Source organism: Corythoichthys intestinalis, chromosome 5 (genome assembly GCF_030265065.1).
Source record: "Corythoichthys intestinalis isolate RoL2023-P3 chromosome 5, ASM3026506v1, whole genome shotgun sequence".
Lineage (NCBI taxonomy): Eukaryota > Metazoa > Chordata > Actinopteri > Syngnathiformes > Syngnathidae > Corythoichthys > Corythoichthys intestinalis.
Window position 1 is genome coordinate 37,802,403 of NC_080399.1, and position 18,218 is coordinate 37,820,620.

An 18,218-nucleotide genomic window follows, 5' to 3' on the forward strand; every position below is an offset into this window, starting at 1 on the left:
GTAATTTAGTTAGCTTTGTGTAGCAATCGCAAATGCTACTCAGTGACAGCCAACGAACGCTTTTAATTTTTTCATTGATAACACATCTTAATCCTATAATTTATTTACACTTACCCCTTACTAAAGTTGTTTTTTTTATATACTGGACTGTCTCAGGAAATTAGAATACACAATATTCTAATTTTTTGAGACAGTCCTGTGTATATATACTGGACTGTCTCAGGAAATTAGAATACACAATATTCTAATTTTTTGAGACAGTCCTGTGTATATATACAGGACTGTCTCAGGAAATTAGAATACACAATATTCTAATTTCCTGAGACAGTCAGGAAATTAGAATATTGTGTATTCTAATTTCCTGAGACAGTCCTGTATATATACGCAGGACTGTCTCAAAAAATTAGAATATTGTGTATTATAATTTCCTGAGACAGTCCAGTATATATAACAGAAACGGTAACAGTGGCAGTCAGATACCATTGTAATTAGGGTTGTTCCGATCATGTTTTTTTGCTCCCGATCCGATCCCGATCGTTTTAGTTTGACTATCTGCCAATCCCGATATTTCCCGATCCGATTGCTTTTTTTGTTGTTGTTCCCGATTCAATTCCAATCATTCCCGATAATTTTTCCCGATCATATACATTTTGGCAATGCATTTAGAAAAAAATGAATAAAACTCGGACGAATATATGCATTCAACATACAGTACATAAGTACTGTATTTGTTTATCATGACAATAAATCCTCAAGATGGCATTTACATTATTAACATTCTTTCTGTCAGAGGGATCCACGGATAGAAAGACTTGTAATTCTTAAAGGACAAATCTGACTTTGTATATTGTGACTAAATATTGCCATCTAGTGTATTTGTTGAGCTTTCAGTAAATGATACTGTAGCCATGCCCAAATGCATGATGGGAAGTGCAACCATGACTGTGCGTAGTGCTACCAATTGATATATCTTCGCTGCGTTGGGAAATAACATAGGGTGTTAAGAAAAAGATCAATTAATACCTTGCTTCCCCACATTGCTTCCCACGATATTTCTAATCGTAGGGAGAGGGATTGTAAGGCTTTAGCCAATTAAAAAAAGGCTCCAAAGGCTTCCAAAATTCACTCTACTCATTTTACACTGCCTTTTAGCTCTCTATATAGGTAAAACGGTGAAAATATTTTAACGTGATACATTTTTTAAAAAAATTAATTACCACCATTATCGGGATTAATTTGATAACCCTACCTTAAGCCAAAACTAAAGACTCTGGATGAGTGTAACATATTATTATATAATGTTAAATACAATTAGAAAACTATTTAATTAAAATATATATATATATTAAAAAAAGGCATGTCCGATATTTTTTTGCCGATTCCGATACTTTGAAAATGACGTGATCGGACCCAATCGATCGGGATGCTAATCGATCGGGATATCTCTAATTGTAATTCTTTTCAGGTCATTCATTGTCAGACAGAAGCAGTACGGCACAACGTTACGCTAAAAAAATAAGTTAAATATATAAAAATGGCTTACCTCTTTGTCCTCTGAAAGACCATGCCAACCCAACATAATGTTTACTGCATATGAAACGTGAATGGATTCACCGAGCTGGTGTTAAAGTCAGCGCAAGTTGATTCGGTCTTCACATTTTTTTCTCCCGAGTTTTTGGTTTCCGGAAACGTATGAAGAAAACATCCTTCATGTGTCGTAATGTCTAGAGTCGTTTCTACAAGTTCCAAAAAAGCAATGCGTGATCGGCATGTTAGTTTTTGAAAGATTACCAGAGAAAAGTAGCACTGATTACGTTGTGTCTATGCAAGGGCGGGTCTATAATGTCCCACTTCGGCTTTACTTCCGCTTTACAATGCGACGTCACGGTCTAAAAATAGCCTGCATGCGGTATGCCATTAGGGAAAATACTTGGATAAAAAGAATATCCTGTAAAAATAGTGAAGTAAAGAGACAGAAACAATGACATTTTGTAGCTCTCTTCGTCGCGTTTTCCTTTTTGTGAATAGTTCCCCCTCGACGGGCTGACTGGTCCTTCTCAAACCATTTATTTAGCTATTGGGGAAAAATACTTGGATAAAAAGAATTTCCTGTAAAAATATTGGAGTAGAGAGACTGAAACAATGACATTTTGCGGCTCTCTTTGTCACGTTTTCCTTGTTCTGAATAATCCCCCCCTTAATGGGCTGAATAGTAAAACCGATGAGCCCAGTCTCCCGATGACGTTATCCACCTGTTCGGGACGCTAGAGCCCTATAATGGTAGGCGTGGCTAACTGGCAGATTAAAAGACTAATTTCTCGTCATCTGAGCTTTGCTAAATTGTTGTATATAGTCGAATCGTCTCAAAATATGATTCTAATTCACATAATAATGCTATATAAGACTTTTTTTCTCCTGTCGTATGCTCTTTAACCAGGCCAAAGCAGGACTCTTCCTATGGTTAAAGCAGGACTCTAACATACAGTGTATCACAAAAGTGAGTACAACCCTCACATTTCTGCAGATATTTATGTATATCTTTTCATGGGACAACGCAGACAAAATGAAAATTTGACACAATGAAAATTAGCCCGTGTCCAGCTTATATAATAGAGTTAATTTATTTTCCCCTCAAAATAGCTCATATTATAGCCATTAATATCGAAACGCCTGGCAACAAAAGTGAGTGGACCCTTAGAAACTACGTACATCCGTAGATGTCCAAATTGAGTACTGCTTGTCATTTTCCTTACAAAATGTCATGTGACTCGTTACAGGATTGCTGTGAGCATTGCTGGAGAGATTGAAAAAGTGGGGGGTCAGCCTGTTAGTGCTCAGACCATACGCCGCACTCTACATCAAATTGGTGTGCATGGCTGTCACCCCAGGAGGAAGCCTCTTTTGAAGACGGTACACGAGAAAGGCCGCCCGTCTCATCAGACCATAGGACATGGTTCCAGTAATCCATGTGCTTTGTTTACATGTCTTCAGCAAACTGTTTGCGGGCTTTCTTGTGACACTTCAAACATGAAACTCGCCGATTTACAGCACTTGCAAACGACGCGGAAAAAAGAAGAAAAAAACGATTACCAACACCACATGCAAGACGAAAATAGAAGAGAAGTGCACTTTTTTTAATGAGTGTAAAGTTTACAGTTAGTGGCTCAGTGAATGTACTTCCGGTGACCTTTACAAAATAAAAGCATGTCATGTTCAACATGTAAATAAATATTTCAGGAGTTAATCTCAAATATTTCAGATGCTACACTAAGAATAGCTTTAAAATGAAATTCATTATGAAATAATCGGATTGGCAATGAACAGTTTGACTTCAAATTTGCTAACATACGAACTCTGCAGAACAAGATGACAGTCATTTGATGGGCTTTAAGTGGTAGAGAACAAAAATGGCGCTGGGTGTCTCAACTATTTCATATTCTGCACTTTGGTGCACTTGGGTCATTTATTAGGACATATTGTTACTACATTAGTAGTTGAATTGTCTTTTTAAAAATTGACAATTATATCGCTTATCATCAATAATTTATGAGAATATATCGCCGACTAAAATTTGTTATGGTGACAGGCCTCCTGGTTGCCCAGCATCAGTAACATTTTGTGAAACTAGAAATGTCATTTTCCAAGTGAGTTTTTTTTTCTCATTTTTGAAGTCAAAATTGTACAATCCTCCAAATTCAAGTCGCAGTTTTAAGTAGATAAATGTTGATATGGCAGTGGGGAAATGAGATTATTATCTCTTTGATCATTCCAAAACATGAGTTAAAAAAAAAAAAACAGGTCTTTGTAACTCATTTTGCTTCCCCGGGTAACATATGGTTGACAGACATGCCCCAAAGCACTGCGGCAGGGCAAAGATCACAGATATGATCAGGGTAAGAGGCAGGTTTAGACATATGTTTATTCATGGGGTTAGATGGTTTTGGTTTCTGGCCATCATGTCCCTTGTATTTCACCTATCAATCATTTTCACACGCCACAAAAGAAATATCAAGAGGTGGAGAAATATTTTACTAAGAATGTCACCATTCAGCCATTCCCAAAGTAAGAAGAAGCGCAAGCCAAGCAGACCTTCACAGCCAGTGGAGGATGTTAAATTGATGAGAAGCTGATAGAAAAAGTCTACACCCCCTTGCCTGAATGCCAGTTATTTTTGATACGACGCATTGAGCAGTGTTGTAGTTGTGCCAAAGATACTGTACCTTTTGGGATCATTGCCAAAAAGTTCAATCATGATTTTATTGCAATGTTGTTTATGGCAGCCATTTTAATTTTTGTCTAAGTCTTTTGAAAGAATATACTGATTATCCGTAGCCTTATTCATATTTTAGTTATTTCAAAATGTGTTCTTCTTCGTCTGGTTTTCGTTGACTAAATCTCAGACAAAATTTGTCAAGCTTTGGCCGACAATTATTCAAAATGTTTTCTTCAGTAAAATTAAAAAGTTTTAGTCCAAAAATAAATAAATTAATTAATAAAGCCTTCCAACAGTTTTGAATGAACATTGAATGACGAGCACCCTCAGCCAGAAAACGGTGTATTATTTTTAATTAACTATACCCACCTGGACGCCACAAAGTAGTAGTATTTTTTTTTGTTTTTTTTTTAACCTGTCCTGTTCAGCTAACCTGTCCTGTTCAGCTGCTTAGACACGGATAATGGGAATCTGAGTGTCCTTATCGTCAGAACAGTTTTAATGTATCACATGAGAGTTTGATATACAGTGATCCGTCGCTAATTCGCGCTTCAAACTTCGCGCCTTCAGTCCATCATGGATTTTTTTTTTTCAATTAAAAAAAAAATAATACAGATGAGCTGTCCCAAGCCGATCGCGTAGTCTCACTCTACCACCCTCCCTCCCTCCCTCCCGCTGCTCTTTTTTGGCAAAGCACTGGAGTTGCTTATTAAAGTTAACAATGATTGACAGACGTTTAATGTTTGATCTTGCCTGAGAAGCAAACTTCAAAGCACTGCATGCTGCTTGCATGCATCGTTTAACTTGCAAAACAGCTGCTGTGGCAACTTGTCCTATGTAAGTTAGGAGATGGAGCGGAAAGTGTTCCTTTAATTTTTGTGAGCACTGTATATACTGCACTGCTGTAGTGCAGTGTATACCTTTACCTTACCTTTAATTCCTTTAATTTTTGTGAGTAGTATATGTAACCAAGCATTTTTCTGCTTTAGTCTTCTTTTTAAAAAATTCAGAGGGACAGTAACATGTTTAAAACTTATCATAATTTTTACATTTAAAGTGCTTAAAAACCATTTATTAAAATATATATATACATAAAAATGTATTATTTAATTATACTTTAAGAAAAAAACGTGAAGATGTTCTTCACGTTTTTTTCTCTTATATCTGTTCTCATATCTCTTTCCAATTCTAAATCTGAATTAATACATTGAACACACAAATTAAAAAAAAATTTTTTTTTAATTGGGGGGGCGCTACTTTACAGTTTTTCACTGATTCTGGTCCCCACTGACCGCGAAAAAAGACACATTCATGAGTCACTGTATGCATACTGTACTCCCATTGTGGTTGTTCATAATGTTTTATATATCCGAAGAAAGCCGCGAAGAGGAAAGGGTTATGGGGGGGAAGAAAACAAGGAAGCAAACAGAAGAGGAGACATACAAACAACAACAAGAAATATATTATTGCACGCCTATGCTACCTATGAACATAATGGGGCTATTGTGAGCTATTTATATTTATCCATGGACACCATGTGGGGGGCCTGTTAACCGAGGAGAAAGACGAGGGAAGGTAAGTCAAAAGGAGACGTGATTAGGCAGGGTGGAGCGTACACAATTCAGCAATGTGAGGTGGGGAACCCAGTACTATGTGAACCATCTGTAAGTGTGGATATGTTGACATCCTATTCTATGCTACCTGATTGCTAATCCTGGCACCGAAAATTCTCTACTTGAGTGTGTCTAATTGTCATGCATGAACCCACTCAGACGTGTCCTGCAGAAAAGTGGGAGTGCTGCGCGAGAGCCAGCCCAGGGCCTCAGCACCGCTCCAGTTAATCGGGGGGCGCGAACAGCTCTCCTTCCCCCCGCAGCTCCGGCAAAGGCGCCACAGTTGTCCCCCAGGCTCCCAGGGCAGTCCCCCGGACCATCCGTCCACCCCATTATCAAGCCCTAAGGGAAGGGACGAGGGGGGTGCCAAACGCACACCCGCCCCACCACCGACTGTCCACCCAGACCCCCAGCCACTGCCGCAACGTCCAACAGACGTGGCACACCACGGGGTCCCCATGGCCCACTAGACCCAGGGTAGGACAGGCTCCCCATCCGGAGGGGATGACACCCCACCACCCCGCCAGTGCCCAGCCGGCGATCTGCACCAGAGCCGGGGAGGATACCCAGGTAGAATAGAGAAAGGAAGGTGGAAGCATGAAAATGTTGAGAGGCTGCCGCTGGGCATCACAGGACCAGAGGCCTCGACCCCCCACCCACCGCAATCGACAGCCCAGACAAAGAGTAGGCCACGCCCTGGGAGGTCCTCCATATAGAAAAGTGTGGTAACCCCGACCGCCCTATTACTGTGGCTGCCAGGTCCCGGACTGGCAGCCACTACCCAGCACTGTGATGGGGTTGAGTGCAGAGGGCAGTGCAGTGTATGCATTAAAATAGGAGACCACAGCTGGTAATGGAGTGGGACCACCGCTTGGAACAGCCGCACATCTCACTGCCCCTTGTCATAGCTGCCCCGTGGAGTATCAAGTACTTGGTGCGTTAAAAGAGGTGCGGAAATGGCGGGAGCAGGAGGACAACTGTCAAGTCACTCCCCCACCCGATCGACCTCAGCCGCCCCACACCCTCGGTGTATGATACAATAAAATCAAGGAGGAGCAACCCCTGAATGAGCGTTAGGTGCCCAAAGTGGAGGATATTTACAGTGCAAGGTGATGAGGGCATGAGTTAAGAGGCAGGCTCCCCGCCCACCAGAACTGCCAGCCCGACCGACCACCTCCCACCCCACACCACCAGTGACAGACCCCCCCCACCTCCCTTGACCATCCCCAGACCATCACTCCGATGACGTCAGCACTCGTACATGTCACTTTGGGTGTGCGCAGTCACTGCTAGTAATTATTCAAAACAGCAAACATAGTAGATCAGCGGCTTTGATTCATCGTTTTTATAATATTTTTAATTTAAATATATTTTATGTGTTTTTTATTTTATTCACAAGCAGTGTCATACAATCATTTAAACTTGTAAAGAACAGCAAACATACAAGAAGTACAAGATAAAAATTAAATGTATAGGAAAAACTGAATAAAACTGCAAAATAAAACGTAGGGGGGAAAAAGAAAAAAAACATCATTGCTTTGAGTGGGAGGGTGTGTTGTCTTACGGGCTTAGGAGGTTGTTGTCAAGGAAGTGCATCACTGGCTGTCGCTTTGTAAAACTGTACAGCCCTCTAGGGATTGGCATGAATACTACATCATTTTCACGTGGAATTGCGAAATCGTTCCAATGGACAAAAGACGGAACCATGTAAATGCAAACATGAAATTTGTCATATTCCTGAAGCGTCACCATGTAAACGGCCCCTAGCGCAAAAATTTAACAGAACTCAACGCAAGGCAAGACAGATATAAAGCATAATTGTGGATCATTACATTGCTGTGACCTAAGCTCAGTGTTAACTTAACTAATGACTTCCTGAACAGTTGAAATGGCGGCAGGCAGGGCAGAGAGCCAGTCTTTTGCTCAGCCAGATCATCAAATAGACTGTTGACGGTTTTACAACATGCAGGCGTACACTCGAGCCCAAAAATGAGTCACATGCCAGCTTTTTTTTTTTTTTTTTTTTTTTTTTTTTTTTTTTTTTTTTTTTTAGTTCAAATGGATTTTTATCTAGTGAATAGCGTCTTCTGTCTGGTAATGACACAGGGAAGTAGTAAGTGACTAATCATGAAGAAATTATAGATCCGTTCTAAGTCCTCCTGTCACTTTCCAGCACAATTTATTTATTTTTTATTTCTTTAAAGTGCCAGGAAAGTTCCGAAACTGGTGCTGCAAAAGATATCATTCAAATGACTTTGAATCAAATCCAGCCTAAACCTATCCAATGATTGTTGGGTCATTCTATACAAACTCAACCAAAGTTGGAAGATGTTTACAGGTGACCGACTCTGATTTAGATCAAATTTATTCTGGTGATACCTTTGTATAATTAAGGAACACACAGCCTACAATTGGTACCCAGGGTCATTCTGCTCAAGGCTTTCAAAATTTGTGTAGCGGTCAGACTGGCTGGAACCAAGCCATAATATTGAAGATAGGAAGCCCTAAAAAAAGTTTAAATGAGAAAAACAAGGGGGAAACTCAGGAAAAACATTCTAATAAAATACTGCATCCAATACAAAAATATGTTAAGTGAACCAAAATCTTCCTAAACAGAGCTATTCAAGTCATCTGTTGTAAGTTTCTTTAGTTTTAATACTGCAATATATATCGCAATATATCGAACCCCCCCCCAAAAAGTCGCAATGCAAGTTTTTTCCGATATCGTTCAGCCCTACTTCAAATGCATTTTTTTTGAGTCTCAAATTTATTTTTGCATTCAAAAACTTTTTCCTTATAATATTTGGTTTTTTATTGAAATGACTTTTTTTAATTGAAAATATATATTTTGATTGAAGCAACTTTTTTTATTGAATAAAAAAGACACAAATCTCCCTCCATAGCTGCATGGCGTCATTTTTATCATCATTATTTTGAGTTTGTCCAATTTTTAGTAAATATTGGTAAAAAAATATAACACACCACTCACACCCACATATACAATATTTGCATTACTCAGGAACCTTTGTATCTTTTGTCAAAATATCAAGAATTCCTTGTTTTCTTTGTATCTTTTCAACACAAATAGAAATTCCGTTCAGAAAGTGGGGAAAAAAACTGTGTGAAGTGTAGCCAACTTGCGAAAAATGAGCAAATTTCACGGTTGCTTAACCATGACAAGCTAAGCCAAAACATATGCATTAGTGAGTATGCACATGTTAGGAAAACCCGGCATTTGGATTTGTCAGGTACCCCGCTGGGATTTTACAACAAAGCGGTATGGGCGGGAAACCATGTATGTATGTATGAATGTATTTATGTATGTAGAATGTAGGACACCAACACAGAGCAGCAAAATACTACCACATTTTAATCACATTTTTAGTGCTTTTAAAAAAAAGTCATGACTTGATCAGTCATCTTCTATTTGCGCTTGTACTTATTATGGTCACAGATGAACCTTTCAATGATAACTTTGACTGATGACCGCATCTGACCCAAACATTTTTTTTTTTATTTCAGTGTAATGCTAGAATAGATTGAATATAGATGAGTCAATGCAATGTCATTTTTGTAGCATCATTGAAGTGACATTTTGTGCTGATATTAGAACAAGAAAGATATGATTTTCTGAAAAAGAGTGAACTTGGTTTTTTTTTTCTTCGATTTCCACAAAGAAATCTGGTTTTGTCTGTTTGTTTTTCCAACAATAGCAAAAGGTTTGGCAACTTTAGTCTACGAAGTTGTTTGAGACTAAACATCCAGCCAGAGTTAAATGGTTGCAGGAAAGGAGAGCTATGCCATGTCCCAGTTGACAAACTCCATAAAATCCACTCAACAAACATTTCATTGATGAAGTCGCTGGCCTGGTTTTGATTAAAGCAACACAGAAAATACATTATAGTTTATACTTGCCCAAGGGTGTAGGTTTGCATTTGGACGGTAGGGACAAAACACTACCAACTTTTCAGGAGGCTCAAATTGTCCTCACCAACTTTTAAGCAACCTTATGTGCATTAGATAATGTGTTCAGTTATATAGGTCATTTCCAGTAGATTGTCTTCCCACCCTACCATTATTAAGTGAATTATTTTCATTAATTTCAGACTTACATTTACCCTTTTTTCACTTGCTGAATGTGCCATTCCATGTTTTTTTTTTCCTCAAATGCACATTTGATTGGCTGATGACTATCCCCCTCTGCACATACACACGCAACTCTCACAGTACAGAATTACGTTACATGGGAGGGATGTTAGCAGGTTTTTTTTCGGCCAGCAGCCGAGTAAGTAATGTTAAACATAATTGTTATGTAGCGCAGCACTAATTTTGCTACTGAAAGTCTGACCTGCATCACAGTTTAGCGTTACCATTACATTAAACAGTGTGAACTTGCTAACAGAGTAGGAAGCTGCTTAGGAGAAGTGTCTTCTGTATGTGTTTTCTACTATGTTAACGTTAATTAAGCCGTGAGAAATATAGTAAACTCTGCTCAGCTGTAAGAAGTTTAGAGTACCAAGGTTTACCCCCTTCTCCCCAGTTTCATTTTTATTTTTGTTATGTGGTCTTAAAGCAGCCCAAAGGAGCTTTCATTTTTTGTTGAGTTTGGCTGTGCTTGTGGACAAAAGCAGTAGTGTTTTTCCTGAAAAAGGCTCCATTTTTATTTATGTTTGTTAGTCCCTGACTAAGATTTTTTGTTGTTGTTGTATTTAATTTATTTAGACAATATTGAGTGGTATTCAGACAAATGTTTTGTTTTTTTGTTTTGTTTTTTTTGCATTCCTACATACTTAAGAGATGATTAACAAGTTTGTATTTCTTGTGTATGTTAATATAATTTGTGTTCAAATAATGCAATTTAAATTTCCTAATAAAATCCAGACATTTACCCTAATTACCTGAATATAAGGCGCACCCGTGTATAATGCGCTAATAATAAACTGACAATATTTACGGTAATAATATGATTTGACAACTTCTCCACTTACCAGAATCTAGGAGAAAACAAAACAGATGTGACTTTTCTTTTAAAGGCTGCTGTATAACTTGCTCGTTTCATCATGATGAATAAATGTTTCCTCCATGGATTTTGTGTGCTTACGTTTGTTATGGTCCGAGTTGCGGAGTTGCAATAAACGTTGACTCAAATGAGTTCAAGAAACTAAATTCTGTGCTTTATGAAGAGTGAAAAACGCACACACAGACGAAATCATTCGGCCGATTAGAGTGAAGTATTACCGAAACAAAATGCTGACATCACGTACCGTAATGGTCATTAACGGGTCGCCGCATACGTTTCTTAAACACAACGTGGCCGTGTCAATAAAAAAAAAAAAAAAAAATCGGTTTACGTATATACTATCCATCCATCCATTATCTTCCGCTTATTCCGGGGTCGGGTCGCGGGGGCAGCAGCTTTAGAAGGGAAGCCCAGGCTTCCCTCTCCCCAGCCACTTCAGCCAGCTCCTCCGGCGGGATTCCAAGGCGTTCCCAGGTCAGCTGAGCGACATAGTCTCTCCAGCGTGTCCTGGGTCGACCCCGGGGCCTTCCGTTTTTATACTATATATATGTAATATATACGTATGTCTGTCTCCATCCATGTACCCGTTTATAATGCGTACCATGATTTTAAAGGTTGATTTTGGGGAAAAAAGTGTGCATTATATTCGGGAAATTACGGTATTCGTTTAAGTTTTCAAAATGTTTTCTTTCACAGTTTTTGAAAACAAAGGTTTGAATCAAACGGTGTATCACCTGAACCAATACATATGCACTGCAAATACCCACCTACTTAAAATTGAAGAAAAAAGATAAATTCCTTTGTTTTCAGTGTAAATCTACTAAAAATAAGTGAAATTATCTGCTGGTGCTTCAAGTAAATTTTACTCAGATTTCTTGAAATAATATAAAATAGCTATCTGAAAATAAGCTTAACAGACTTATTTTACGTTAAAAAAAAAAATGTATTTTTAATCTTTAAAAAATTTGTTTGCCAGAAATGTTCTTAATTCAATAATACAACTAGCTAATGATAGCACCAACATAATCGTAGTTAGTGTTGGCGCTCAATGTTGTTGTTGCTGTTGTTGTTCATACTCCCATGTGATTTATTAAAACTGTTTAGACCAATCAGACACATCAGACACTGAGATCTCCATTCACTGTGACAAGCAGTTGAACAGGACAGGTTTAAGAAAAAAAAGAAAAAGAAATGTCCTTAATTCAAGAATAGATATTGTTCAAAACATTATTTGAAAGCATTTATTTTTTATTCAGGTGAAAAATGGCCGACCTTTAGATGTAAAGGCTTACTAAGAACAAATGGTTATATTTACTAAAAGTAAGTGGAAGAATCCGATGCATAAATATGTTAACTAGCCTTTAAAACTCAAAACAAGAAAAAATTATTTGACTAGATTCAAGAAAAATTAACAGATTAAGACGTTATACTTTAAATTTGCAGTGTGAAAGTTAGTATAGGTCAATACAGATTTATTTTGCATGAATCATCAAGCCTATCAATTAATTAGGTTGTTACTGTAGAGAAATGTAGCCCTGACCGCCGTTCACCCAATCTGTTTAGTTTTATTAATGTCCCGTGCCCAGCAAAATGTCTACATGCAGGTAATGATTAGAGATGTCCCGATCGATCGGGTCCAATCACGTCACTTTCAAAGTATCGGAATCGGCAAAAAAATATCGGACATGCCTTTTTAAAATTTTTTTTTTTTTTTTAATTAAATCGTTTTCTAATTGTATTTAACGTTACAGACATCATATATTACACTCATCCATAGTCTTTAGTTTAGGCTTAAGGTAGGGTTATCAAATCTATCCCGATAAAGGCGGTAATTATTTTTTTTAAAAAATGTATCATGTTAAAAAATTTAACGCAATTAATGCATGCGCTGCACGACCCACTCACGCATTGTCGCGCTCAATCTGTAATGGTGCCGTTTTACCTATATAGAGAGCTAAAAGGCAGCGTAAAATGAGTAGACTGAATTTTGGAAGCCTTTGGAGCCTTTTTTTAATTGGCTAAAGCCTTACAATCCCTCTCCATACGATTAGAAATATTGTGGGAACTAATATGAGGAAGCAAGGTAGTAGTTGATCTTTTTCTTAACACCATATAATATTTCCCAACGCAGAGAAGATATATAAATTGGTAGCACTACGCACAGTCATGGTTGCACTTCCCATCATGCATTTGGGCATGGCTACAGTATCATTTACTGAAAGCTCAACAAATACACTAGATGGCAATATTTAGTCACAATATACAAAGTCACATTTATCCTTTAAGAATTACAAGTCTTTCTATCCGTGGATCCCTTTCACAGAAAGAATGTTAATAATGTAAATGCCATCTTGAGGATTTATTGTCACAACAAACAAATACAGTACTTACTGTATGTACTGTATGTTGAATGTATATATTCGTCCGAGTTTTATTCATTTTTTTCTTAATGCATTGCCAAAATGTATATGATCGAGAAAAATTATCGGGAATGATTGGAATTGAATCGGTAGCAAAAAAAAAAAACAATCGGATCGGGAAATATCGGGATCGGCAGATACTCAAACTAAAACGATCGGGATCGGATCGGGTGCAAAAAAACATGATCGGAACAACCCTAGTTATGATTAAGGTTATATTGTCCCTGCCAACATTGAGACCAAACTTACGCCCTTGTACTTGCCCTACATCACAATACATAGAAGCGTCCCAATATTTAATGGCACACAAAAACATGCACGCCACAGTCCATGCTTCCAGCATAACATCAACACTCGCACGCACACTCACTTGACCAAATTTACAAGGTTAAAGTTAGCTGAATCACATGCATTGAATTAAATAACATGAAAACGCTACTGTAAGCTAACTTAATGAGGTAAGTGGGTGCTTCTTTATTACTGATTTTAGTCTCTTCTAACCATTGAAAATAGGTGTCCTATGATGAAAAATAGATGTACTCAAAGTTGTAAACGTGGTGTTGACGTACACACATTTCTTGTACTTAACATGAACAAGATTCCAAGCTGGATTCAAAGAAAAAGGGCAACATGTGACATTATGTGCCACACTTAGGTAAAACGCAGCATTTTAACCCTGTTTAGGGCAAGTGTCTATTTTTGGTCATTCAAACTGATAAAACTTCACATTTTGGGTCATGTAGGGTACTACTAGTATACACATCTGGCATACAAAGGATTAAAAATTTTAATTGAGTTAATTACAGCTTAAAAATTAATTAATCGTAATCAATCGCAATTCAAACCATCTATAAAATATGCCATATTTTTCTGTAAATTATTGTTGGAATGGAAAGATTAGACACAAGATGGAAATATACATTCAACATACGGTACATAAGTACTGTATTTGTTTATTATAACGATAAATCAACAAGATGGCATTAACATTATTAACATTCTGTTAAAGCGATCCATGGATAGAAAGACTTGTAGTTCTTAAAAGATAAATGTTAGTACAAGTTATAGAAATGTTCTCTTAAAACCCCTCTTAATGTTTTCGTTTTAATAAAATTTGTAAAATTTTCAATCAAAAAATAAACTAGTAGCCCACCATTGTTGATGTCAATAATTACACAATGCTCATGGGTTTTATTTTTTTAATTTAATTTTTTTTTTTTTTTTTTATCTGTTTGAGCGGGGCATGTGTGTTAATTGCGTCAAATATTTTAACGTGATTAATTTAAAAAATTAATTAGCGCCCGTTAACGCAATCATTTTGACAGCCCTAGTTTATAGGTATATTTAGCCTTTTTTGTGGGAATATGTGTCTGAACCATTTCTTAAGAGCATTGTTAAAAAATAATAATAATAATAAATAAATAAACTTTAGCACTGTATTGCATTTAAGCTAGAGGACTTTTTCCTGTGTAAGTTAGCAAATTGTTCTTTTGGTGTACATACTGCAGTTCCTCATTTTCCCCCAAAATTTTATATACCGTTTCATGCTCAGCTCGGGTCATGTTCCTTATCAGATTACTCGATTATTCGAACTAACTAGTCCATCGATTAATCGACTGCTAAAATATTCGATAACTGTAGCCCTAATTCATTTAATTATTCATCGCTATTTTAATATCTGTTTATTAGTCACTAAAATATATTATTCAAATTTAAATGAAATGACCAAATAAAATTAATGAAAACAGGATTGCACTCTGGTTATGGCTCCCAATAATATTCTAAAGTTCTTATTATTTAACTCGTGGCCTGCCACTGACAAAATCAGACATCTGCTTCATTTCAATTGGGAGGACTAGCTGTGAATGTTCATTTTCAGGGCCAGTGACTACTGGGATGGCTGACACCAATCTTTCACTGCCAACTTGCCCCTTCAAAATGGATTGGACATCTAGCGGTGGAAATGGCAGTCAATAAGTTCAATTAGTGGTTTTTCAACCTTTTTTGAGCTGCGTTTTTTACATTGAGAAAATCTTGGGGCACACCACCAAATGAAATGAAACAAAATTAAACTCTAAGACAGGTCATAAAATACATAAAGATGATAATATAGATTAAAAAAATTTTTGAGAGAATGTGAAAACTGGGCCTGTTTTGATGAAACAAAACGGATATCCTGGCAGGAATGGTAGAAAGACACACAGAGCTCTTCCTCAATAGATCTCAGTCTCTCTCTGTTTTAAGTTTTTATTGCAATCAAGCTTGAGAAGATCAGATCAAGCAGATTTGTGGTTGAAAACGGGAGCAATATCACAATGGCTTTTTGGCTTCTCCCTCCACAAAAAACGCGCATTGGCCATGAGCTGACAATGTCCACTAATATACTAATATACTAATTAGTTGCAGGGCAAATTTCTTACTGATGCACATCTTTTCCAAAACAACAGTTTTAATGTCCAAACTCTGCAGACATATCATGAAGACAACAGCAAATCGTATGATCTGAGAGAGGCACTTTAGCCATCTCTTTGGCAGCGTCAGGGCCAAGCATCTCATTTACAGTGGCTTTACAAACTGACAGTATTAATATTTCTTCCACAGTGTGGGACTTATTTGATTTTGCTAAGATTCAGGAACAATATAACTTGCGTTGAGGGTATGCTCATTTACCTTTGTGTTGTTTCTCTACAAAAGGAGTCATTTAACTGTTAAATAGGGCTGCAGCTATCGATTATTTTAGTAGTCGATTAATCAATCAATTAGTTAGTTCAAATCATCGAATAATCGGATTAGGAACATTTGATGCGTTGCAGAATACAATTTTGGATGTAAAACAAAGGTTTGCTGAGATTGCACTTTCAAAAAACCATTAAATGCCAAATAAAATTCCCGAGTGTCTCTTCAAACTATGCGGAATTCCACTTTCATTTACAAATAAATTAAAATATCTGAGTTTAGCCTCTAACGGTATTAAAAAAATAATGAATGAGGATCTAAGTACAACAAAAGAAAATTTGGCTAACTTGCATAGCAAAAGTCTGCTATCTTTAAATACTATAAAATGCTAACGTTCTTGTCTACAATGCTTTTATCGTCAAAACACATATTCCCACAAAAAACAATTAAATATACCGATAAACTAGATTATGAAGGCATAAAAAAAAACATTAGCTCCAACAAAAACTGACCATATGTTGGTCTTAACAGGGAGCATCTGGATTCAGCCATGTTAAATGAGTTATGTCATATTCACTGTTGCCACTTGAGGGCAGTGTATGCACCCAAATCAATAAAACTAAATGCAATCACTTTCAAAACAAACCATTGCAACGCCACTCTAATCTTCAAAGCAACAAAATTTGATTCGAATCTTTTATCTAATCGATTTACTCGAGTTAATCGATTTATCGTTGCTTCACTAATGTTAAATAAGTCCCTCATAAAGGGTTAAGAACGGACACATATAATCATATATTTCAGGTTTCAACAAATCACCTATAGTTTCGCAGATTTATAGATGAATCTCCCAATCACCGTTAACTTTACATTTTCATGTTTTCCGCTCTTATGCTTGAACAGTTCTGCTAACAATCTTCTTGTTCACTATACCACAAGAAGTCCCACGTGGGATGGGTGTCACAAAATTAATGAACAAAATATGCTTAAATGCACGCGAAACACACGATAGCTTATATACAGCACTTAGAACAAAACTGAAAACCTAAAAATGGCAAAACACCTGAAAAATGACACATACCTTTTCCCGGGTTTAAGTCCCTTATGTCGTCCCACTTTAGGCAGGTGCGTCCAACTCGACTCCTGGCACCTTTTGCTCTGCGATGATAGCAAATCCTTTAACGAAATAGCCCGTGAAGCGTTCCTTAGAAGAAGTCCATCACTTGCTCCGTACGTTCCTGTGTGTGAGCTGTGAATGTGAATGAAGTGTGAAGCAGTCTGGCGCTCAACAGGTTGTCCTGTCTACGACTACGTCAAGTCAGTAATTGCGCACTCAAATCCGCCTTCCAAAATAAATGCCCAGGAACACGTTTTGAGTTCTGGAGATTAAAAAATATTCTTTTATATTTTGAAACAACAAATATTAATTTGTTATGAGTCTTTCTATGACCTCCATAGTGTAAAAAAAAAAAAAAAAAAAAAAATTAACCAAAATGAAGTGCAGTGAAAATCCATTACTTTGAAAGCATAACCGGATGTCTTTGCTGTCTAATGGCGCGCTTGCCCTGAGTGGCACCTCCAGTTGCCTCCCCGCACGTGGGCCACCCGACCTCGCATTTTCTTTCACCTTCTGTAACACCAAGTGTTCAGACACCCGCGCCCTCGTCAACCACCTTTATCACCTCGCCTCCCACGTCCTTGTTGTCTCATTTAACACTCATTTGATAGTAAATATTATTTTATCAATATTCTCTTATAATCTAAAAAAAAAAAAAAAAAAAAAAGAAATCCTTTGATTTTTTTCTCCCTATTTTGTAAAAAAAAAAAAAAAAAAAAAAGCGAAATTATGTAAATATTCTGCTTGAGTTTTACTTTTTAAATAAATAATGCCCTGAATATTTTCTTTTTCTTCTATTTTCATCCATTCATTTTCTGTACCACATCTCCTCACACGGATCACCGGATTGGATTGGAGTCTATCCTAGCTAACTATGGATGTAAGGGCACGGTACACCCTAAAATGATTGCGAGTCACTCGCAGTTTATTTTTAAAAATGTTTTTTTTTTTTTTATTTAAACAAAGTGAGGAAAAAAACGGATTGCAATGAAATGACATTGAAACATGCGCATTTACCCAGTTTAACTGAGTTAAATTCTATGAAATTGGGGTGAAAAAGTCAATTTGAGAGTTTTATTCGGGGTAATAACCAGAGTGTTTTTCTAGTCTTATTCAATTTATTTTGTATTATTTTGTATGAATTTTGTTTGTTGTATTA

At 37.1% G+C, this 18,218-nt stretch overlaps 1 protein-coding gene across 4 annotated transcripts in view; it reads right to left on the reverse strand.

Annotated features, from left to right (window-relative positions):
- The window catches only part of il34 (interleukin 34), a 109,774-nt gene extending 92,575 nt beyond the window's left edge, over positions 1-17,199 (reverse strand). For all 4 annotated transcript variants that reach the window (XM_057835941.1, XM_057835940.1, XM_057835939.1 and 1 more), the window contains exon 1: positions 17,024-17,199. The gene's annotated coding sequence lies outside the window, so the exon portion shown is untranslated. The remainder of the gene's footprint in view (positions 1-17,023) is intronic.
- Between the last annotated feature and the right edge of the window lie 1,019 nt (positions 17,200-18,218).